The sequence below is a fragment of the Lissotriton vulgaris genome, chromosome 5 (assembly GCF_964263255.1).
Source record: "Lissotriton vulgaris chromosome 5, aLisVul1.2, whole genome shotgun sequence".
Lineage (NCBI taxonomy): Eukaryota > Metazoa > Chordata > Amphibia > Caudata > Salamandridae > Lissotriton > Lissotriton vulgaris.
In genome coordinates this window covers 841,354,853-841,377,595 of record NC_141693.1, presented here as the reverse complement: position 1 = coordinate 841,377,595, position 22,743 = coordinate 841,354,853, and the positions used below count along the sequence as shown (strand labels likewise).

At 50.0% G+C, this 22,743-nt stretch overlaps 1 protein-coding gene across 2 annotated transcripts in view; it reads right to left on the bottom strand.

Moving 5' to 3' along the window:
* Window positions 1-22,743, bottom strand: part of CCAR1 (cell division cycle and apoptosis regulator 1) — a 1,290,009-nt gene that overhangs the window by 780,759 nt on the left and 486,507 nt on the right. The window lies entirely within an intron of this gene.

Here is a 22,743-nt window from a genome sequence, read left to right as displayed (position 1 = left end):
GTAGCTCACTAAAATTACTCTTTGATCCAGGAGGGCGGTAAATCAATGCTCCATTCCAGCTGTCTGTAGCAGATATGCTTATTTTAAAAATCCCTAGCTCTATAGAGTCGTTGCTTATAGATGAGACCCACGTCACGTTTAAGGGGTATTTAAAAGCTATAGCAATGCCCTGCCTATTTTTTCTCCTCTATCAAGCTGTATTAGTTTGTAGCTGTCAGGGATAGCTATTTCAATAGACGGGTAATTGGTGGGTTTAGCCAGGTTTCTGTAAAAAAAAAAAAAAGATATCTGGAGATTGGGAGATAATTATGTCCCATATCTCAATCAGATGTTTGGCTAATGACCCAACAGTGCAAAGAAGGCCACTTAGCCCACGTATTGGTAAGTAGGGTGTCCTTACTTCCCCTTGTAATGAGGTCATTTCAGGATCACATTGAAAATGACAGTTGAGGCAGGCTATCTATCCTTCTAGGCTATGTGGGTACTGGCTGGGACATGTGAGCTGCCGAGGGTGGTTTGCAGGACTCTTTATTCTAAGCTGGTGCAGATGTTCTGCTGAGTAATACAGACGAAGAGGCTTTGGGGAATTTACCTCAAGGGATCCAGGGGTTCTAGTTCCTGGCGGCGGACGGGCGCAGACGGGTTTGCCTTTGGCACGCCCACTGCGAGCGCCCGCTGCGCGTTTGTGCCGGCATTTGGCTTTTATGGCCATGTCTGCCATCCCGCTAGAGCGCTAACTGCGCTTCTGGCGGAAGTTATGCCAAGGCTTTCTCAGAACAATCAGCACTTGCTGTGGCGGACCGGAAGGCAAAAGGCACAATGTAGGGAGCTAGAGGCGCAAGTAGCAGGAGTTAAACCAAGTAAGCAAATAAAACACTGTGTACAACAGCAACGTTAAAATTAAGTCCAACAAAGATTCCAAAACATGCACTGCATGTGTCAAGGACAGAAGGTATGCGTGCTAAAAACAAATCTATTTCACCAGACACCAAGCAAGTCCTGCCTGGATCCGCCCGCACATCCATGCCGGCATCAGACTTTTATGGCCTGAGAAATGCCCAAGATGGTCGACCGGTGAGGAGCTCCGAACAGGAGCTCCCGCCCAGGCATTGACTTTCTGGCTTAAATCCCCGAATTTTCACCATCCTCCGGGGATCAACCTACTCACCCGAGATCCTGTTCTAATCTGCGGTCCTTGATGCTCTAATCTTTCGCTTGTGAGCCCGAGATTGTCGAAAGAAATGCGTTTTGAGGCTTTCTCCTGTGGAGTCTAGAGTAAGCATGGCCGATGCCCAGTGGAGCCACCTAGTCAGCTATAGAGGAGTCTGGCCCCGGTATGTCACAACAGCCAACACCTACCCAGCCGGGCATTGGGCACAGCTCCCCTCTCATCTCCGCTGCTCGTCTTCCTCCTCCCCCGCCTTCTCTCTGAAGTCCCTGGTGACCAACGTTCGGCGGAACCCATCACAACGTTGCAGATGCCTCTTTGATCTCTCCAGATGGCCTCAGAAGAGGTTCTCCCCTCCTGACTCCCCCCCTGCCTCCGGGCTCTATTGCCACTGCCTTTCCCTACAGTTAGCCTCCCGCAAGACAACTGGGAAGATTTGGGAGTTTAGCTGAGGTAAAAACGTTCGGCACTGCTTTACGTGGCTATCTGAGCCTGTCAATCTTCCATCCGTGCCGGAGAGGCGCCCATTCTGATTCCAACTTTGCTGCCCCCCATTCTCTGCCGCCCTGGCTCCTGTAACAGTTTTCCCTTGACCGGTGGACAATGGATCGGACACTGCTGCCCAGAACTTTTGCACGTGGACTGGCTGTGAATATCTGGCTCCTTTCCCCATCTAGTTCCTCTCCGTGAAATCAGCTCTTGTTTTCTTTTGGACTTAGCCCCTTTGGCTTCTGGACTTGGACTCTTATGCTCACCACCATTTTGGGACTATCTTATATAGCCACTCCTGTCCTTAATCTGCCATCTTAGCAATCTTTGTCCTTTCCTCCGTCACCGCTGGTCTCCTGCTGGGCTCCTGCTGGGCGACTTCTCGATTGTCTCTTTTTCCACTGACCTGCTCCTCTTTTTTTTGATTTTATTGATATCTCTGGTCTTTTTTCCGTTTTTGTTTCCCTCTCACTTTCCTGTCCTTATCTGCTTTCCTTACCCTTCCCTTTCTGTTCGCCCCCTTTTTTAGGTATCGGCCTGATCCAGCGCATGCGCTGATCTCAGCCGAGACATTTTGGGGCTCTGAGAAATGCTACTTTACCGGCGATCAGCTTGCTAGAACGCGCACAAGAGTGCGCGCGTAATAGCAAGCTGGTGGAATATCTGATATGTGGGTTATTCCCCATTTCTATAGTTTGCTGCATTGCTGTGCCAGATTTTGATGCCACTACTGCACTCAAGACATGCAGGCGGCTCATCTCTAGGCCCAAATGTGTAATGCTTTGAATGTGCAACGCACTGGCAGACCGAGGGCACGTGCACCGATTTAGTTGAAACGGACAGTACCAGCACTTGTGAGCAGAAGACGTATTTTTACCTGCGTTATCAAATGGCAGTTGCTCTGCGTTGGACTGCACAAGGATAAAACAAAAACATCCATTGTGATGACAGAGTTGTACAATAACACTTTTCAGTGAGTTTTACAAGAGTGCATCCGTTGGAAATGCATGTGTACCCTTTACTGTTCAATTAAAATTAGTACACAGTGAGGACTGGGTGCTCTACGCGTATGTGAACACGATTTAATAGTTGATGGATAACGTCTTTTTCTGAGTTTGGTTTTGGAGACTGGAAGAATCAGTAAACCCACCTGTGTGCCATGGCAGAATTTGAAGTCGACTACAATTTACAAGTCGGGGTGTTTTTTTATTGTTTATAAACATCCCCCATCGTGTTTTAGTTATAAATTCATTTTTTGAATAGTAAAAAAAGAGTTCTGTAGATTGAACATTTATATAGCAGTGTGTATTGTGCGGTCTTTCATTGTGTATTGGCACTGTGTGCCTTTGACCCCATAGCATGTATGAATTACATTAGCTGCATATAATAGCAACAAACGGAGCTAGTGTAACTACAAAACCTGTTTATGGACGACAGAAACATGATCTTACCTGAAAGCAATGAACCACTTGACATGCAATTCTATTTTCGATCAGATATGCTTTTGTCACATATATTATATATAATTGTGTACATCATGCAAAAAAAGAACCTATTCAGCTTTTGCTTCGTCTGCAAGTAAGTTATTTTTCACAGATGATCAAGTGTAGAGATGCTCTGAACTGCAGTAGCGCAGCCTGGCTGCGTGACGTGGAACCCAATGCAAGGAAGTAAATGGGGCTTGTGTCCCTCTCTCTCACCAAAGGCGGTATTAAAATACAAACATAATTGGGGTATCGTGTGGGCTCAAATACCTAAACCTCAGTGTCACTGCACCTGCTGCAATCAATCAATCAATCATCGTATTTATATAGCGCACTACTTACCCAGAGGGTCTCAAGGCGCTGGGGGGGGGGGGGGGGGAGGGGGGGGATCTGCTACTGCTCGAACAACCAGGTCTTGAGTTGCTTCCTGAAGGCGAGGTGGTCCTGGGTCAGGCGGAGGTGGGTGGGGAGGGAGTTCCATGTCTTGGCGGCGAGGTAGGAGAAGGACCGTCCCCCTGTGGTGGCTCTACGGATGCGGGGGACGGCGGCGAGGGCGTGGCTGGTCGAACGAAGCTGGCGTTTGGGAGCGTAGAAGTTGAGGCGGCTGTTGAGGTATCCTGGGCCTTGGCTGTGTAGGGCTTTGTGTGCGTGGGTGAGGAGACGGAAGGTGATTCACTTGTTGATCGGGAGCCAATGCAGATCTCTCAGGTGTCCGGAGATGTGGCTGCGACGGGGGATGTCCAGGATGAGTCGTGCTGAGGCGTTCTGGATCCGCTGGAGTCTCTTCTGGAGTTTGGCGGTGGTTCCGGCGTAGAGGGTGTTGCCGTAGTCCAGACGGCTGGTGACGAGGGCCTGGGTGACCGTCTTCCTGGTCTCGGTGGGGATCCACCGGAAGATCTTACGTAGCATGCGCAGGATGTTGAAGCACGACGAGGAGACGGCGTTGACTTGTCTGGTCATGGAGAGGGAGGAGTCCAGGATGAAGCCCAGGTTGCGTGCGTGGTCTGTTGGTTTGGGTGCGCTGCCTAGGGCGGGGGGCCACCAGGAGTCGTCCCAAGCGGCGGGTGAGGATCCCAGGATGAGGACTTCCGTCTTATCTGAGTTCAGTTTCAGGCGGCTGTTCTTCATCCATTCGGCTACCTCTTTCATCCCCTCGTGAAGGTTGGCTCTGGCGGTGGCGGGGTCGTTGGTAAGGGAGAGGATCAGCTGGGTGTCGTCGGCGTAGGAGATGATGTTGAGGTTGTGCTGGCGTGCGATGTCTGCGAGGGAGCTCATGTAGATGTTGAAGAGGGTTGGACTGAGCGAGGAGCCTTGAGGGACGCCGCAGATGACTTCGGTGGCTTCAGATCTGAACGGGGGGAGGCGGACTCTCTGTGTTCTTCCGGCGAGGAAGGAGATGATCCACTCCAGTGCCTTCTCCTGGACTCCGACGTTGCTGAGGCGTTGTACTAGGGTACGATGGCAGACCGTGTCGAAGGCCGCGAAGAGGTCGAGGAGGATGAGGGCCGCTGTTTCTCCGTTGTCGAGCAGCGCTCGGATGTCATCGGTGACTGCGATCAGGGCGGTCTCGGTGCTGTGGTTGGCCCGGAAGCCAGACTGCGAGGGGTCGAGGGATCCGTTCGTCTCGAGGAAGGCGGCCAGCTGCTTGTTGACGGTCTTCTCGATGACTTTTGCAGGAAACGGGAGCAGCGAGATGGGGCGGTAGTTCTTGAGGTCGGTGGGGTCAGCCGATGGCTTCTTGAGTAGAGCGCTGAGTTTGGCGTACTTCCAGCTCTCCGGGAAGGTAGCGGTGTCGAAGGAGGTGTTGATGATGTCCCGCAGGTGGGGTGCGATGATAGCGTCGGCCTTGTTGAAGACGTGGTGAGGGCAGGGGTCGGTCGGAGATCCGGAGTGGATGGAGTTCATCGTGCGGTCGGTGTCTTCGGTGCTGATCGGAGTCCAGGCGCGGAGGGTGGTGGTGGGGGGCGGTGGTTCGGTCGTGGTGTTCGTCGGTTGAGTGCTGAAGCTGTTGTGTATGTCCGCGATCTTGTTGTGGAAGTAGCAGGCGAGGGAGTTGCAGAGGTCTTGCGAAGGGGTGATGTTGTTGTTTCCGGCGTTGGGGTTGGAGAGCTCTTTGACGATGTTGAAGAGTTCTTTGCTGTTGTGTGCGTTGTTGTCCAGTCGATCCTTGAATGCAGTTTTCTTGGTGGCGCGGATGAGTTGGTGGTGTTTCCGGGTGGCGAGCTTGAGGGCAGTCATGTTGTCCGGTGTTGGGTCTCTGCGCCAGGTTCTCTCGAGGGCTCGGCAGTTCTTCTTGGAGCTCGTGAGTTCGTCGGTGAACCATGGGGCTTTCTTGCTGCCGGGTCTGCTGGGCGGGGTCCTCAGGGGGGCGAGCTAGTCTGCGCAGTCGCTGATCCACTTCGTGAGGTTGGTGGCCGCTTGGCTAGGGTTCGTTGTGCTGGTGGGAGGGTTCATGCTCAGGGAGGACGCGAGCTGGTCGGCTGTGATCTTGTTCCAGTTCCTGCGTGCAGCCTGTTGCTGGTGGTGGTGGATCGTGGTCCTTGCGAAGCTGAAGTGGACGCAGCTGTGGTCCGTCCAGTGGAGTCCGGTGGCGTGGCTGAAGGCGATGTCCTTGCTGGATGAGAAGACGGGGTCGAGTGTGTGTCCGGCGTAGTGGGTGGGGGTGGTCACCAGTTGCTTGAGTCCCAGGTTGGCGAGGTTGTCCAGCAGGGTGGTGGTGTTGCGGTCGTTGTTGTTCTCCAGGTGGAAGTTGAGGTCCCCTAGGAGGATGTAGTCAGCGGAGCAGAGGGCGTGTGGGCTGATCAAGTCGGCGATGTCTTCGCTGAATTGTGTGCGTTGTCCAGGGGGTCTGTAGATGAGGGTGCCTCTGAGGGTGGTCTTGGGGTTGATGTGGACTTGGAAGTGCAGGTGCTCGGCGGTTGTGAGGGTGTCATCGGTGTTGGTCGTGATGCGGATGGTGTTCCTGTGGACGATGGCAATGCCCCCTCCGGTGTGGTTGATGCGGTCCCTTCGGATGATCTTGTAGCCGTCTGGGATGGCGATGGCGATATCAGGCGCGGAGGAGGCGTTCATCCAGGTTTCCGTGAAGAAGGCGACGTCTGGGGCTGTGGTGTCGAGCAGGTTCCAGATCTCGATGGCGTGCCTGTGGACAGAGCGGGTGTTGAGCAGGATGCATTTCAGGTGGCTGCTGCTGTTGCTCGTCGAGGTCTTGGGCGCTGTTGGAGTCGTGCAGGTCCGGATGCAGGTGAACTTGCAGGAGTTGCAGCAGAAGGGTCCGTGGGTGCGTCTCGGGGTGGCCCGGTAGCAGCCCGGGACTCGGCCGGCGTTGAGTGCGTTGAGGGTGGTGGCGTCGTACGTCCGGCGGGTGGGCTGGGGTCTGCCGGGGCCAGGGGTCCTGGCGCTGGGCGCGGTCCAGGCGCGGACGGGCGCAGACGGGCTTACCTTTGGCGCACCTTCGGCGCTCAATCGGTGCTCCCGCTGCGCGCGTCCGCTGCGCGGTCACTCCGGGGGCGTCATAAGAAGGGAGCCGGTAGGGAGGGTCTGCGGGGAGGCGGGAGCGGGCTGACCAATCGGCTGGCGGGGGGGCGGGGCCGCGGGCTGGCAGCGGCGGGAAAATGGATGTCGGGCTTGGTGGGCGGCCCTGCGGCGGCTGGGGCAGCGGCAGTATCAGCAGGTAGGCAGAGGCTTGGTGGGCGGCCCTGCGGCGGCTGGGGCAGCGGCAGTATCAGCAGGTAGGCAGAGGATTGGTGGGCGGCCCTGCGGCGGCTGGGGCAGCGGCACTAACAGCAGGTAGGCAGCGGGCAGCAGGTAGGCAGTGGGGGCGACCGGGCCGGAGGATAGCTGCACCTCTGCTTAGTGATGCCCAAGTTCCTCCTTTTATCTCTTTCTCTCCTCACTTTCTTCTTTAATTCTCTCCTCCTTCCCCCCTTTCTGGCTGTTCTTCTTTTCAGTCTCTTGTTAATCCTTTATTTCTTCCTCTTTTTCTATCTCCAACATACAAATGTCTTGAACCTTATTCTCGTCCTTACCTCCTTTCTCTTTCATTATCACCTTCTGTCTCTTTTCCTCTCCTCTTTATATTTCTATATAATTCCTTTTCTCTGTCCATCTCTTCTCCATTTCCCACCTAACCTTTACTCTGCCCTCCCATCCTAGCATCTTCCTTGGAGACGTAAACACAAACAAGCATTGGCATGGCCAATAGGTCTCGCCTCAGGGACCTTATAAGTGTTTAGTTATCCAGCGCAATAGCCTTGGCGCAACAATATCAAGTGTTGTATGGCTAAACACTTATAAGGTCCCAAAGGCGAGACCTATTGGCTATGCCAATGCTGGTCTTCCCTTGCCCCTTAAATTGTTCTTGTCTCCGCTTATCTTCCGCTTTTACTGTTATACCTCTCTTGTACATTGCCTCATCATGCGTCTTATTGCCATCCGCGAGTATTCTCATGTCCTTAACGCTTGTTTTTTACTGTGCAACATTGTGTAATTGTACTGTAAGCCTGTGTAACTTGCTTCGTGCTGATACTCTTGTAAAGCACTCGGATACCTCCGGGTCTAGCCAGCGCTATATAAAACTCATCAAATAAATAAATAAAATAAATAAGTCTGCGGTCCCGCTAGTGCGCTTACTGCGCTTCCGGCGGAAGTTATGCCAAGGTTTCTCTGCACAATCAGCCCTTGCTGTGGCGGACCGGAAAGCAAATGGCACCATGCAGGGAGCTAGAGGCGCAAGCAGCAGGAGTTAAACCAAGTAAGCAAATAAAATACTGTGTAAAACAGCAGCGTTAAAATTAAGTCCAACAAAGATTCCAGAACATGCACAGCATGTGTCAATAACAGAAGGTATGCGTGCTAAAAAAAAAGCTATTTCACCAGACACCAAGCGAGTCCTGTCTGGATCCGGCAGGGGGGCCATGTACAAAATGGTCACACTTCCAAAGCTGCTGTACATACTACAAAATACATATAGCAAGATACCAAAGTCAATTTTACACTTCTATGGGACGGGGCTCATCCAAGAGTGCATTGCAAACACTACAGTGCACTAAATACAAAGGGGACCTGGCACTACCGGACATAGGAGCCTACTATAGGGCGGGCCACCTAATAGTCCTTAACGAATGTGGACACATTACAGGAGACCACCCCACATACGCGCTGGAACAGCTTCAATTTAGAAACCATACATATCGACACTACTTATATGGAGGTAAGGGCGCCAGCCAACTGCTGCCAGCCACCCAGAGAGCAATAGAAGCCGGGAAGGGGGCAGAAAGACAATTGAAGTGGGACGCACAAATATCAAGGGAGAACCTCCTGTGGGAAGGGACAAGGCTCCAGGAAATTTGTAAATTCCAGGGTTTCAGACAATGGGGCATGATTGGAATCACCAAATTTGGGAGATGTCCTAGAAGGAGACATCCATGCATCCTTTGCTACATTACAGACTACATACCAACTACATAACAATCAGATCTATGCATATCTCAGGCTGAAACATGCATGGAGGGCAGATGGATTGCAGGTGGTAAACATCCCAGAATGTACCCCCCTTGAGGGCAGACTCCTACATGAGTAGATTCCAAATAAAGCCATCTCCTGGACGTATAAAACATTATTAAATAACATCCCCGACAAACTGGGACCACTCAGAGCCAAGTGGGAGGACACCACATTGCCACTGGAGGATATTGACGGGGAAGCCGCCCTGATGCACCTAAGGGAGATGGCTATAAAACAGAGACTACGGCTAATACAATTTAAAATCCTCCATAGGGTGTATTATGACAGAGCACGTCTTCACAACATAGGAAGAGCAGACACACCTACCTGCTTGCGCTGTAAAGCTCCCCAGGGCACATACATACACACACTCTGGGAATGTAGCCATATTAAATACTACAGGTCACAGATATTAGGGGAATTGAATGCAATAATTAATGCACAGCTCGAAGTAGACCCCTGATATATTCTGCTTGGTAGCCTCACTGAAATAGATCTGCCATGCAGCAAACTCTTGTTATGCAATTTGGGGCTAGTAGAGGCCAAAAGGGACATAGCCCATCATTTGGGGAGCCCCAAACCTCCCAACACTTATGGAATGGAAAGTCAGCATGGATGGTGGCAGAAAGAGTGACCTACAAGGCAAGAGATTGCCCCCAAAAGTTTAAAAAGATCTGTTCCCCATGGATGACTTATTATGGGTTGGAAGTGGGAGATGGGGAGGGAACAACCGATACAACATGGTGAGGCCCAGAGACAGGCAGAAGTCGGATTTCCCCCATTGACCTTTCCTGACTGGACCCCAAAATAGGATTATTATCCCCAGTGATGGTAATTTCATAATAATCCAACAAAATGTGATTACAGTTGGTGTTGATGCTGCTTCACTCTGAAACATATGTAACTTTGTAATGTCAAATATTGTTCCTCACAACTCGTGTACCCATGCCATATGTTTTATTAATATTAATAAAAACAATAAAAAAAAGAAGAATTACATATCACATGAGTGTAGTGCTTCAAAAGGAGGACCCATCAGTCTAGTAAAAACTACGTTTAGGTTCCAAGCAGATGATAGAGGCGTCCTTAGATGGATGACTTTTACGGCCCTCCGTGAAGGCTTTGATAACAGGAATCTTAAAAATGGGACAAATGCTCTCTATACTACATAAAACCTGCTGTCGTAAGCTGGGTGTGGACTGATAGAAGTGTGTGCCTATCTCGCCTTTTGTAAATGTAAAATTAGAACAGATGATGTCCTGCACAGACATTTTAAGGGGTCTATGTGCTTACCACTGCAATATTGGACAATTTCCGGAGTGGTAGGCTTACGCGCCTCATGTAGGATTTGCATGCAATCCTCTGGAAGGTTTAGGTAATCGAATTCTAAGAACTCAGATGTCAGAAAGCTAGACTCCATTGACTGGGGTTTGAGCGGCTGAGAACTGTAAGGCTAAGTCAGAAGATCTGGCCGCAGCAGTAGTTTTTCATGTGGATTTAGATACATATGAAGAAGCATGGAATGTCAAGTTGTCTGGCACACGTTGGTGCTACTAGGATGTGGGTCATAGACTCATTTTTCTCACCACAAACGGGATCAGGTGAAGTGGAGGAAAAGTGTAACAAATATCCCTGACCAGGCCCTCTATTGTGCATTGCCCAGGGACTGTAGTTGTGCGTACCTGGAAGCAAAGCACTATGGTAAACAGGTCGATGGTGGGTGTGGTCCATTGGTGAAAACAATTTTGGATGACTTGGGGATTCATCTCCCACTTGTGGACATTTTGCTACATTCTACTTAGTAGGTATGCAAAGGTATTGTCCATCCACTTTAGATGCTCCACTAGGTGCTGGATATGATGTTGAATGGTCAGTGCCATATGGCTTGGGTCAGTGCGGATAGCTGGTGCCTCCTGCTTCTGAATGTATTACCTCACTGTTAGATTGTCCATCTTTATGTAGACTGTTTATTTTCAAATGAGTCTGTAAAGAGCTCTGAAGAATAGGCTGTCTGCCATGAGTTCCAAGTAGTTAATACAGCAGATCTGTTATTCAGGTGTCCAGGTACTCTGTATAATCATGCAGTTGGTGTTCTCCGCATCCCATTAGCGAAGCATTCAAGGTAATAGTCATGTGTGAAAGTGGATCTAGAAAAAGTGCATGCAGCAACATGTTTTTGTTCCACCAGAGAGTGTGCTTCAACCTGGGTTGCACCAACTCTAGATCCTCCCAATGATCCTCCACTTATGACCAATGCATTAAGCCATCATTTTACCTTGGGAGGCTCCTTGATCTATAGGTCTCCCAGTCCAGCTAGGGCCTTTCTTAATGCATGGGGTGAAATTGTTGTCCCCCGAGCTCTGTGCTTCTCCCACTACATGGTTCTAGGTGATCTTAACATCCAACTTGACCAGGCTGATTCTAGGGACAAATTGGATTTTTTGACATTTTAACTCTTGTCCAGCTCAATCAGTGGACTAGCCTTCATAGTCACCAAGGGGGTCATACCCCGATCCAATCTACTTGAATTTTCCCATCTTGGCGAAATATCCCTTCCCGGTTCCCTGGTCTGACCACTTTTTAACCTATTTCTCCTGGGTGGTAACCAACGCTGATCCTCCCAGTACGATGCAACAGCAAACTGGCGTTCCGCAAAATTGACCCGGTGGCGCTTACTCAGGCCCTGGAGATCTCTAAGGCCGTTCTTCCTGGGGGTCTTGAGGGAGCACTCACTGGGTTCACAAGTTGGATCTCAAACACTATGAACATGTTATCCTCGCCCCTCCCCCCTTGGGCTTTCTAGGGAGTCAGAATCCAAACCATGGTTCAAGCTCAACTTGAAAGCGCTAAAACATGAGTGCAAGAAAATAGAGTGGGATTGGAGGAGCAGTGATTACTGCCCTTTGTCTTAGCATAACCAAAAATGCTACTACTCTGCCATAGCCCAGGCTAAAAGTCTATACTATTCGGCACATATTGACCTTGCTAAAAGCAACACAAAGGAAATGTTTACTATTGTTCAGAGCTTCATGGCCCCTCAGCCAAAGGGAGTACATCTCCACCCACAGAGGCCTGGTGTGATAGGCTCTCTAGCTTCTTCATGGACAACATCTGCACTATTCAGGCGGCTTTTAATTCCTGTAGCGGGCCTACAGCTGGTTCCTTGCCGCTGGTGCTTCAATCAGCCTCTCCTACTCACTCCCTGCCTCCCTTTACTCCCATTGATCTGCCCAGCTGTCTTTAAACTGAAGTCAATAGCATCATTAATATGTCCCTCCAGGAGGCCCGGGTCCCAGATGTCTGGAAGCAGGCCGAGATTCTTCCCCTATTAAAAAAGCCTACTCTTGATCCTCTCAGCCCTGGGAACTACCGTCCCCTTTCCCTTCTGCCTAATCTGGTTAAGAAGGGCGAAAAGGTGGTGACCACACAACTCACAGAGTTCATCGTAAGCACGGGCCTCCTGCATCTGGACCAGTGCTATAAGAAGACCCAGGGCTTCTTATAGCACTGAGTCAGCTCTGGTGGAAATCTCAGAAGCCATTCTGGAGTGTCTAGATGCCGGCAGGAGGGCAGCATTTATTCTGCTTGACCTGTCGGCGGCGTTCGACACCGTTCCACACTCACTGCTGCTCACTCAACTTGCAGAGATTAGTGTTTCAGGCACTGCTTGGGGCTGACTTTGGTCCTTTCTGGCTTCTGCCTTCCTCTTCATCTCCTCAGATAGTGGCCACAGGCGTCCCCCAGGGATCTTTCCTTAACCCCCTTCTTTTTCATATCTACGTTACCCCATTGGTCCAACTAGCTGAGGACTTGGGGGCTAAAACCATTGCCTATGCTGATGACACCCAGCTCCTTTTCACATGGGGTAAAAGCGTGGACTCCGTCTTCTCCGCAAAAAACTGTTTGACCTCAATATTTAAGTGGCTAACCGCTGCTCAACTAAAGTGCAACGAAGAGAAGTCTGAGATACGATCTGGCCATCAGAGTTCTCCATGCCCTCTTCAGTAGGGAAACCCGCTAAGAACCTGGGGGTTTGGTTCGATGAGGACCTATCATTTTGCACTCAGGTCAAGAAGCTTGCTGGTAACTGCTTTGAATAGTATATATGACCTCTGTCCAGCCGGACAGGTTTTTTTATTGTGCAATTTTTAGTATTATTCCATATATATAACAATTATACAAAAGTGGGCACAGCCTGTGACCCACAGAGGACAAGACAGAACAGGTTACAAAACAATCATGTAAAAACGCACAAAAGCGGTCTGTACTCATTCTTTGGTTATACAGACTAGATTACAATCATAGCAACCCATTGTTGTTCAGTATTTATGAGGTCAAACCAACATATGGAGCAGTGAGGTTGACGACGTTTCGATGCAGTTACGAAATACTTGCATCATCATCAGGACAGAAAATAGTATGTCATGTTTGTCTAGAAATTATATTTCAATCACAGAGCCTCTCGTAATTGCTTAGATTGGGTCCATAGGTAAGTAGGAATTCCACACAGCCATAAACAGATGATTACGCTTTTCACGGGGGCTGGAGGAGAAATCAATTTAGCAGTTCCATGCGTGTACTCTTAGGTGGTCGGAATTTCATCTTAGGGATATATTATTGCAGCATAATGGCTGGACGAGGGGGTTCTGGTGGTGATCGCTCTCCGCCAGAGCAATTACGAGAGGCTCTGTGATTGAAATATAATTTCTAGACAAACATGACATACTATTTTCTGTCCTGATGATGATGCAAGTATTTGGTAACTGCATCGAAACGTCGTCGACCTCACTGCACCATATGTTGGTTTGACCTCATAAATACTGAACAACAATGGGTTGCTATGATTGTAATCTAGTCTGTATAACCAAGGAATGAGTACAGACCGCTTTTGTGCGTTTTTACATGATTGTTTTATCACCTGTTCTGTCTTGTCCTCTGTGGGTCACAGGCTGTGCCCACTTTTGTATAATTGTTATATATATGGAATAATACTAAAAATTGCACAATATAAAAACCTGTCCGGCTGGACAGAGGTCATATATACTATTCAGTATATGTCTATCATTTATGTGATCCTTAATTACTAGGGTCCCCTGTTCTGTACAATAGTCTACTGCCCAAGGACCCTAGTGTGATTCCTTTTGGGTTTCCCTTGTCGTGTCAAAACACAGGTAACTGCTTTGGGCTATTTAAAACCCTCAGGAAATTTTTTCCCCTGCTTCCTAGGGCTGCGAAAGAAGCAGTTATCCGTGCTCATATCCTATCCCAGACTATGCCAACACGCTGTATGTTGGCATACCTGGCTACCTGTTGAATGAGCTACAGGTGGTCCAAAATGTGGCAGCCAGGCTTCTTCTTGACATCCCTATTAGAAGCAGCGTGAGACAACACCTTTGCTTACTGCAGTGGCTTCCCGTGGCAGAACGGGTCAAATTTAAATCCTTAGTCATTGCCCATCGCGCCCTTCATGGCCTAGGCCCTACCTATCTTCAGAAGCGGTTCTCCTTCTACGCCCCTATGAGATATCTGCGCTCCACATCTCAACTTCTAGCCCACTTCCCTGCTTCAAACGAAAAAGGCTAGGTGGCAGCTCTCTTGTCTTGATCGCTGCCCTGGCCTTGAACGCACTGCTTCTTGTGTTACGCAGCATTCAAGACCCTAGGGCTTTCAAGAAAAACCTGAAAACTTCTCTCTTTGCCTAGTGCATCCTTATCTACCAATCTTGACTCGTGCCGGGAAACTCATTGGAGTATCTGTGCACACTAAAACATAAAATAACATAACATCATGCCCAACAGTCTTATTACCATACTCACCATGCGAGGATGTCGTGGCACAAAATAGAGAAGCAAAAGCTTCTGGAATTACATTACCCTCCCTTGTTTGGGGTAGGTATTCTGTGTGACAGCATTTAGAACAGACCCTCAAAATGTCGGAAGCTGGTAGGGCTGGAGATGGGATTTTTTTAACTGATGGTGAAGCTAGGCATCAGTCTTTGCTGCTGGTCTTAATCATCCATTCATCCAGTTATGGGAAGGCTGTTTCAGCCCAAGTGCACATCCCCTACCACTAAATATTTTGGAAACACCCTTAGGACCATAGTAAATCCGAATAGTAGAACTTTGAGCTAGTAGTGTTGTCACTTACCACACAGCGCATGTAATGGTGGAAAGCTGGTTGGATAGGGGATCTGGTAGTAGATGTCCTTGAAGTCAAGGACTGCCATATAATCCAGTCTTCAGAGTCGGGGATGACATCCTGATGGGTAGTCCTGTGGAAGAGCTCAGACAGAATGTAGTGGTATCGTGTGAGGTCTAGGATCATCCTTTCTGGGGATCAAAAGGTATAGGAATAGATGTGTTTGCTCTGCTGGTGTGGGGGGGCCAGCTTGATAGTCCCTTAGGCTAGAAGCACTTGCACTTCATTCTTTAGCAATCATAGTATGAGGATGTGGCATTAAGGTAGTATGTTTGGGGGTAGTATGAAACTTTAGGCTGTTTTACTAGAAAAAGCACCTATTTGTCTGAGGTAGTTTCTTCCTATTGAGGAATGAAGAACCATAGAAATTCCCCAATAGTGTTACCTCATCTACGGTAACCCAGGTGTTTGTGCTTAAAGGTAGAGAAGCCTATTTCAGAGCTACTTCCCACTTGCCTCTACTATGGCCACAGTATTTGCCCTCCCGTAGAACATGGGTCACTGCTGGTCATGAAATAGCAATTGATGGAGATAAAATTACTCCAGATTCCTCGTCTTGACTGCTGCTTTTGGAAAGTGGACATAAGTGTTGAGGACTGCAGGGCACCTATCACCACTTTAGTCTTTGTATCCTTTTTCATTTCAACGCTGAAAGGTACATTAAGGAGATACTGATGAACCTCTGGATATCTGAAAGAACAGGGTTTTTACCAACATAGGGAAAAGAATTGGCGCTCAGCTAGTATTTTACGCAAACGTTCATAGGATGTAACAATAAATGGTTGGTGCTAGTTGGAGAGGGAATAAGCCCTATAACCCCTCAGAACGTGCTGTCGGAAAACAGTATGTAATGCAACACAAAAACAAAGTACCAACTGCACACAACAAGAGACAGTAACATGGGAAAAACAATGCCCTGGTAGACACAATTAAATTTCATATACAGTTGTCAGAGAAACCACAACATTTGAAAGAGAGAGGTCTTCATTTAATGTCTTTAGCAGCCAGCCGACACGTGTTTCGTCACAGATATAAGCGACTCATCAGGGCTGGGAAAGATACAAACAAATGACTGTGGAGCGTACAGTATAACATACCATTACATTATTTGGGTTCAAAACTAAATTGCATAAAGTGGCAAAGTGAGGGTGATGTCTTCAACAAACCACCAACAAGGTAAATAACAAGTCAATAATCATAACGTGGAAACCTAGTGTGACTGAGAGGTGGTACGGTCAATTAGTGATCAACATACAAAGTTAAAGGAAGTGTGTCACAATGCGAGAATGGTGTGTCTTGTAAACAGGATCTAAATGTGCCAATATGTAGGTGCAGAGATCAAGACATGCTGGTGATCGTGTCAAGGTCTCGAATACAGGAATCACAACACAGTGCGTGTCATACCTGTGTGCTTCAGGAAAAAGAAACAGAAGGTCTGAAAATAATAAGACAGGATAGAAAGAAATTAAAAATTAGGGTTCACGGGACGTTCATCCAGAATAAAAATACAATGAACCCAAGACAATCAAAGGGTGATCACCGCTTAGCCGGTGATATTTCCAACCCCGCCGGGCTCAGGACCAGGTGAATTGGGAAAGTCCTCGATAAGCATCGTTTAGGTCTGCATCAGCGGGACATCCTTTTTTGAAAATTAACCTGTTTTTCTCCTTTTGTGATTAGGGAAGGCAGCCGTGACGCAATTTAAATCTGTTTCAGAGGTTAAGGACCCTCAACCTCTTCCCAATATGAATAGGGATAAAGCTGCAGAGGAACTTTGAGAACTTATCAAAGGACATGTCCACCCAAAAAGCCACCACCAGTGGAACGCCACCATTAAAGGAAGGCCTTAGAGAAAAGTTTGTCAGACTTGAAAGACTTAAGAAACAGGAAAACTCTAAGTGGTCAGACTGCACCACTCTTAAACAATATATGCATCTTAAACGCATTCCGAGGGGGCTAAGAGCCCAAATCTTTCCAACTTACGATGATCTAGACGCAGATCTCTTAGGCAAATGGGAGGAGGCACTTATCAATAATTCTGTTACTCTCATAGATATTCTTATTGAGAGTGCGGATCGGAAAGTTACTAAGTTACAGTCAGATATTGCAATACTTGAACTAGAAATTAAAGACCTGAACCTTCCTGAGGTTACTGTTGGGAATTATACTATTCTTGATGAGATCCTACTCAAACATCGAAATGAGAACAAAAACCGTAAGGCAAGACAAATAAAACGTGATGAAGCAGATTACACAGAGGGTAGAGTCTTCACTTATGCGAGGAAATATGATTCCATGATACGTAGACCACCCCAATTTGACAGAAGTAGTATGACCCCAGCAGGACCAAGCTCAGTCTCTTCCAGTAATACATCACTAAGTGCAACCAGCTTGAATGAGAATGAAACTGAGTCATTGGACAGCACTAGACAGGGCAAATCTTCTTTTTAGGTTTAAAGTATTTTATTCAGTACCAAAAACATAGAAAAACAAAAAACTTACAGACGGTATGTAGCGTTAGCGTGGGTTGGGCACAGCCGCACCCACAGCGGTACATCTGCAGAGGATAAATCGACCTCGGGCCAGCCCAAAGTGGCCATGCTGGACACGCATTGTTTGCAGTATATCATTACATTCCCTTCCCAAACTCCCCCCCAACCCCAACTCCCCAGGCCCCCTACCCCCCTCCCACCCTCCCGTCGTCCAGTGTACAATCATCCCAAGGCCACCACCAAGGTCGCTCTCAAGTGGAGGGGTGACTCGCCCAGTTACTCAGGGGTTCAGCTCGGATGGGTCCGTGAGCCTGAAGAGGCGAAGATATTTAGGACAGGTGAGTTCCCTAAATTCAGTGAGTAGCAGAGAGTGGAATGGTTGCCAAAGCTCATCAAATTGCGCTATATCCCCCGCCACCGTGAGTGATAGTTTCTCCATGCCCAATACATGCCACAATCTGTGTAGCCAGCCCGTGAGTGATGGTATTGTGGTAGTGCGCCAATGTAGTAAGATGTTCTGAACGGCTGAACCCAATACAATAGCTATCTGTCTGCCCCTGCGGGATCGGAGGGGATACATCAACCCATTCGGAAGCCCCAACAGGGTGTATGCGGGGAAACGTGGCAGTTCTGTATCAAAGTGGGAGTCGATTTCATCCAGCACTTCCTTCCAATAGGGCTCTAATAGCAGGCATTCCCACAGAATATGTGTCAAAGTGCCCCGACCTCCACACCCCCTCCAGCATGTGTTCTCCCTGCTACTGTCCATTTCATGAACCCGCTCCGGTGTGTAGTACCAATAAGTGGAGACCTTTGTCAGAGTGTCAGTAAGGCCCATGTGATATGCTGAGTGTCGTGCCCTGTAGTATATCTGTTCCCATTCTTTGTGGCTCAACGTTCGACCCAGCTCCCGCTCCCAAGGCTCTCTCACCGGATTATAGAGGTGTGTGGAAAGGGGCTGCAGCAGCTTATAGAGGTCTGTAATCAATTTGGAGTCCGATGTGCGCGTCAGAAGCCATTTCTCGTATGGTAGGAACCATCTGTCGGCCGATTCCCGCACTTGCGGCTGCAGTGCCCAGTGGCGAGCCTGCATATAACGGAGTCTTTCTGATTTGGAGAACGAGAATTCCTGCCTAAACTGCGAAAAGGGGATAATCCCCTCAGGGCCATACAAATGGCACAGGGCTCGGCACCCCGCCGCATGCCAATGGGTAAATGCCCCCCCTTTCCATCCCCGGAGTAAAGTCCGGGTTGTCTACCAGCGGTGTAAGTGGCGACGGGAAGGTGGTGAGATTATGTGCGAGGTTGGTGGCATCCCAGACTCGCAGGGGTACCCTGGTAACAAAAGAGGTGTATAGATTCGCAGGGCGGTGGGGCCGGAGCAGAAATGGAATTTCTTGCAGGGGTCGGCCCGCCACAGCCTGATCCTGGAAGAGCCAGTGGTTATCCGACTCCCAACGGCTCCATTCCACCAGGTAGCGTAATTAGGCTGCGTAGAAGTATCTACGGAGATCTGGTATTCCTAGCCCTCCCACCTCGGGGGCCAGCATGGAGAGAGCTCTGCGCATTCTAGGCTTCTTCCCGTTCCAAATAAAGCGCGAGAGATCTGCCTGCAGCTGAGGAATCCACCCAATCGGTGGCTGGAGTGGTAAGGCCCTGAACAAATAGAGAACCTGGGGGAGGACCGTCATTTTGACGGCAGCTATCCTGCCTAGCCAGGAAAGAGTACCGCAGTTCCACCGGCCCAGTTCCTCCCGAACCTTCCTCCCCAGTGCGGTGTAGTTAGCCGTCACCATTGCCGGTAGGGTAGGGGCCAGCTGGATCCCCAAGTAGGGCACCGAGTCCGCCGACCACTGCATGGGGAATCGGCCTTGTAGACACGCTCTGGTAGTGTGTGTAAGGGAGATATCGAGAGCCACAGATTTCCCCATATTCATTTTAAAACCTGCGACTGCACCAAAGGAGTCCAGCTCCTCGATGCAAGCCGGCAGGGCCGTCATGGGCTCATCCAATGACAATATGACGTCGTCTGCATAGAGGCTATGGTGTGTGTGAAGCCCCCAAACCGCACCCCTTTTGCTGCCGGGTTGTCACGCACCCGCTGGGCGAATGGTTCCATATAAAGTGCGAAGAGTAATGGGGAGAGCGGGCAGCCCTGTCTGGTACCTCTCTCAATGTTAAAACTCCCCGAACTGCCGCCGTTCACACGCACCACCGCAGTCGGGAATTTGTAGCAGTTAAGAACCATGGAGCGAAATTTATCTCCCAAGCCCGCCTTCACCAGGACCTGCTCAAGATGGGGCCAATGCACACGGTCAAACGCCTTCTTGGCGTCCACCGCCAGCATCATTCTTTCTCCCGGAATTCGAGAGGCCTTCTCTAATAGGTGGACGATCCTTTTGGTGTTGTCCACCGTCTGCCTCCCTGGAATAAACCCCGCCTGATCCGGGTCTTTAAGACCTGTGAGGTGTGGGGCCAGTCGGGCCGCAAGAATCCCGGTGTACAATTTTAAATCCACATTCAGGAGGGATATCGGCCTGTAGGAGCCGCAGTGCTTTCAATCCTTCCCGGGTTTGGGGATAACCGTGAGTGTGGCCCGTAGGAGGTCCGGTGGGATGGCCCCTGGAGTGGCAAACAAATTAAAAAGGCGAGTGAGAATTGGGGCTAATGTCGAGCAGAACGTTTTGTAAAAAAGGGAAGTATATCCATCTGGGCCCGGGGCCTTGCCATGCTTAAGTTTAGCGATGGCGGAAATTACTTTCTCTATTCGGATATCTCTATCAAGATGCTCTGCCTGTGAGGCATCCAGGGATGGCAGGGTCACTGAGTCCTAGTAGGCGGACGTCGCAGCGACATCCGGACGGTCTCCGGTATATAGGTCCGCGTAAAAGCTACGGAACGTGTCTGCTATTTGGGCGTCTTCCGACACCACTGCCCCTGAGGGATCCAGGATTTCCTTCACCACACGACTCTGCTGCTCCACACGGAGCCGGTTGGCTAATAGTCTGCCACAGCGGTCCCCACCCGTATAGTATTTATGGCGCAGGCGGAGTGCAGCATATTCTGCGTGGTCCAAATCCAGGGCCGCCAAGAGTTTCCTGGCCTCCTTCAATTGCTTCCATATTCTGGGGGCTCCCGTCCTGTGGTGTATCTGTTCGAGCTCACTAACCCGCTGGGTGAGTTCCTCCCTTTTGGCCTGTCTTTCTTTATTCTCTGCCGAGGATACCGCTATAAATTCCCCCCTGAGAACCGCCTTCAAAGCTGCCCACTGCGTTGCCAGGGTGGTGTCTGGATTGTCATTGTGGGAAAGATACTCCCGGATTGTTCCCTCAATGCGGTCTACCACCGCCTTCCTATGCAGCAGGGTGTCTCGAAGGCGCCATATTCTGGGAGAACTCGCTACCGGTGGCAGGCCCAGGGTGGCAGAGACCGGGGCATGGTCCGATAAGGACAGCACCCCCAAGTCCGACATGGAGACCAAGGCCCGTACCGGAGTTGTGACCAAGAGATGATGCAGTCTCGCGTACGTCTTATGGGCATGGGAGTAATACGTATAACCCTTATCAGTGGGATGCATGTGTCGCAAAGGTCATGCAGGTCCACTTCTGAGAGCTGTGCCTTACACCCGGCTGAAAACTCCCCGACCTGCGGGGTGCGGTGTGTGAATCTGTCCATGGCCGAATCAAAAACCATATTAAAATCCCCCCCAATGATTATATGCCTATCTGGCGAAGCAGTATCATCCACCAGTGCTGAACGTAGAAAGCGTTCCTGTTGTTCATTAGGGCTGTACAGGGACCCAATTGTAAAGGTAATGCCACCGATCTTGAACCGGTATACTAGCAGCCGGCCTTTGTGTTCTATGTGCTTGTGAAGAACATCCCCCTTAAAGTGTCTGGCCACCAGGATTGCTACCCCTGCTGTCTTATTGGTGCTGGATGAGTGAAACTGTGTAGGAAATTTATGCAAGCGCATCCTGTGCGTGTCTTGCTGGAGTAGATGCGTCTCTTGAAGGAGAGAGATATCAGCATGAGTGCTCTCCAGGAGAGACAGAACCGCCCGTCTCTTAACCGGGTTGTTGAGGCCCCGCACATTAAGAGTCACCACCTTAAAAGTGCTGGGAGGCATGGAAAAGGGTATACTTGAAAGCGAAGTGTCCCAGCCCGGGTAAGGCAAGGTAGACAAGCGCAGCTGCAGCTGCTAGGACCTACATGGTACACTGGACGACTCCCCCCCCCCCCTTCCCCACCAAACCCCTACCCAACACCCCCCCTCAAACCCTCTCTCCCCAACCCACAACTGGAACAACCCCAACAACCCCTTCCCCTCTCCCCCTGCTCCCCCAACTGTTCCCAAGATTCCATTGTCCCAGTCTGGTCCTCAGCGGACAAGTCTGCGGAAAGTTACTCAAGCGAACGTCCAACCACTGCCCACCCCCCCGCCACCCCCCCCGCCCCCGAACCCCCAAACCTGCATCGTCTGAATGGCTATGTCGATCTCCCCCCGGAGTACATTCAGGCCGTCAGAGCAACTTCAGTAGGCGCTGTGTCTCTAGCCACTTCTTGAACTGCATTGGCCATGTCCGCTCGGATAGTGGGTGAGTCTGGACGAGCAGAAGAAGCAGAGGATCTTCGTGCTGGAATCGATTGCCAATCGTCTCTAGTAGCGCGCCGTCGGAGGGGGGTGGGGGCCGCGTCGTCTGTCGCGGTAATTCCAAGTACCCCGCAGGTGTCCTGGAGGGAGCGAAGCTGATATAAAGTCCCATTCCATTGAAAAATCAGGCGGAAGGGATGGCCCCAGGAGTACTGCGTGTTATGATCCCTCAGGAAGTCCGTAGCAATTTTGAATCCCTTACGCTTCTGGAGAGTTGTTATCGATAGATCCTGGTAGAGAGCAACCTGGTGCCCCCGGAAGCGCAGGGACTGCTGCTGACGTGCCTCACGAATAATCCGCTCCTTCAGGGGATAGTCTGGCAGGAAAGCCAAGATGTCAGGGGGGGTGCAGAGGCTCTGCGAGCCGGGCCCACCCTGTGAGCCCTATCTATTCTGATGTGTAAATCATCTGGCTCTCCCAGTATCTCCCTGAAGAGGTCTCTGAGATACCCAGCAACGTCCTCACCCTCTTCTCTGGATGGAATTCCCCGGACCCGTATGTTGTTGCGACGGGACCGGTTCTCGAGGTCTTCGTTGTGCGATTGGAGGTCGATTTGCTGATTCCGTAGGCGCAGCACCTCCTGTTGCAGCTGTACAATCTCTTCCTCCCGGGAGTGACCCGCTTCCTCCATAGTGGCCACCCTCTCGCCAAGACCATCGACCTCTCTCCGCACCTCCCGGACTTCCCCTGCGACTTCCTGCTTCAGTGTTTTGAAATCTTCCCTAAGCGAGCTAAAGAGGGATTAGAGGAAAGA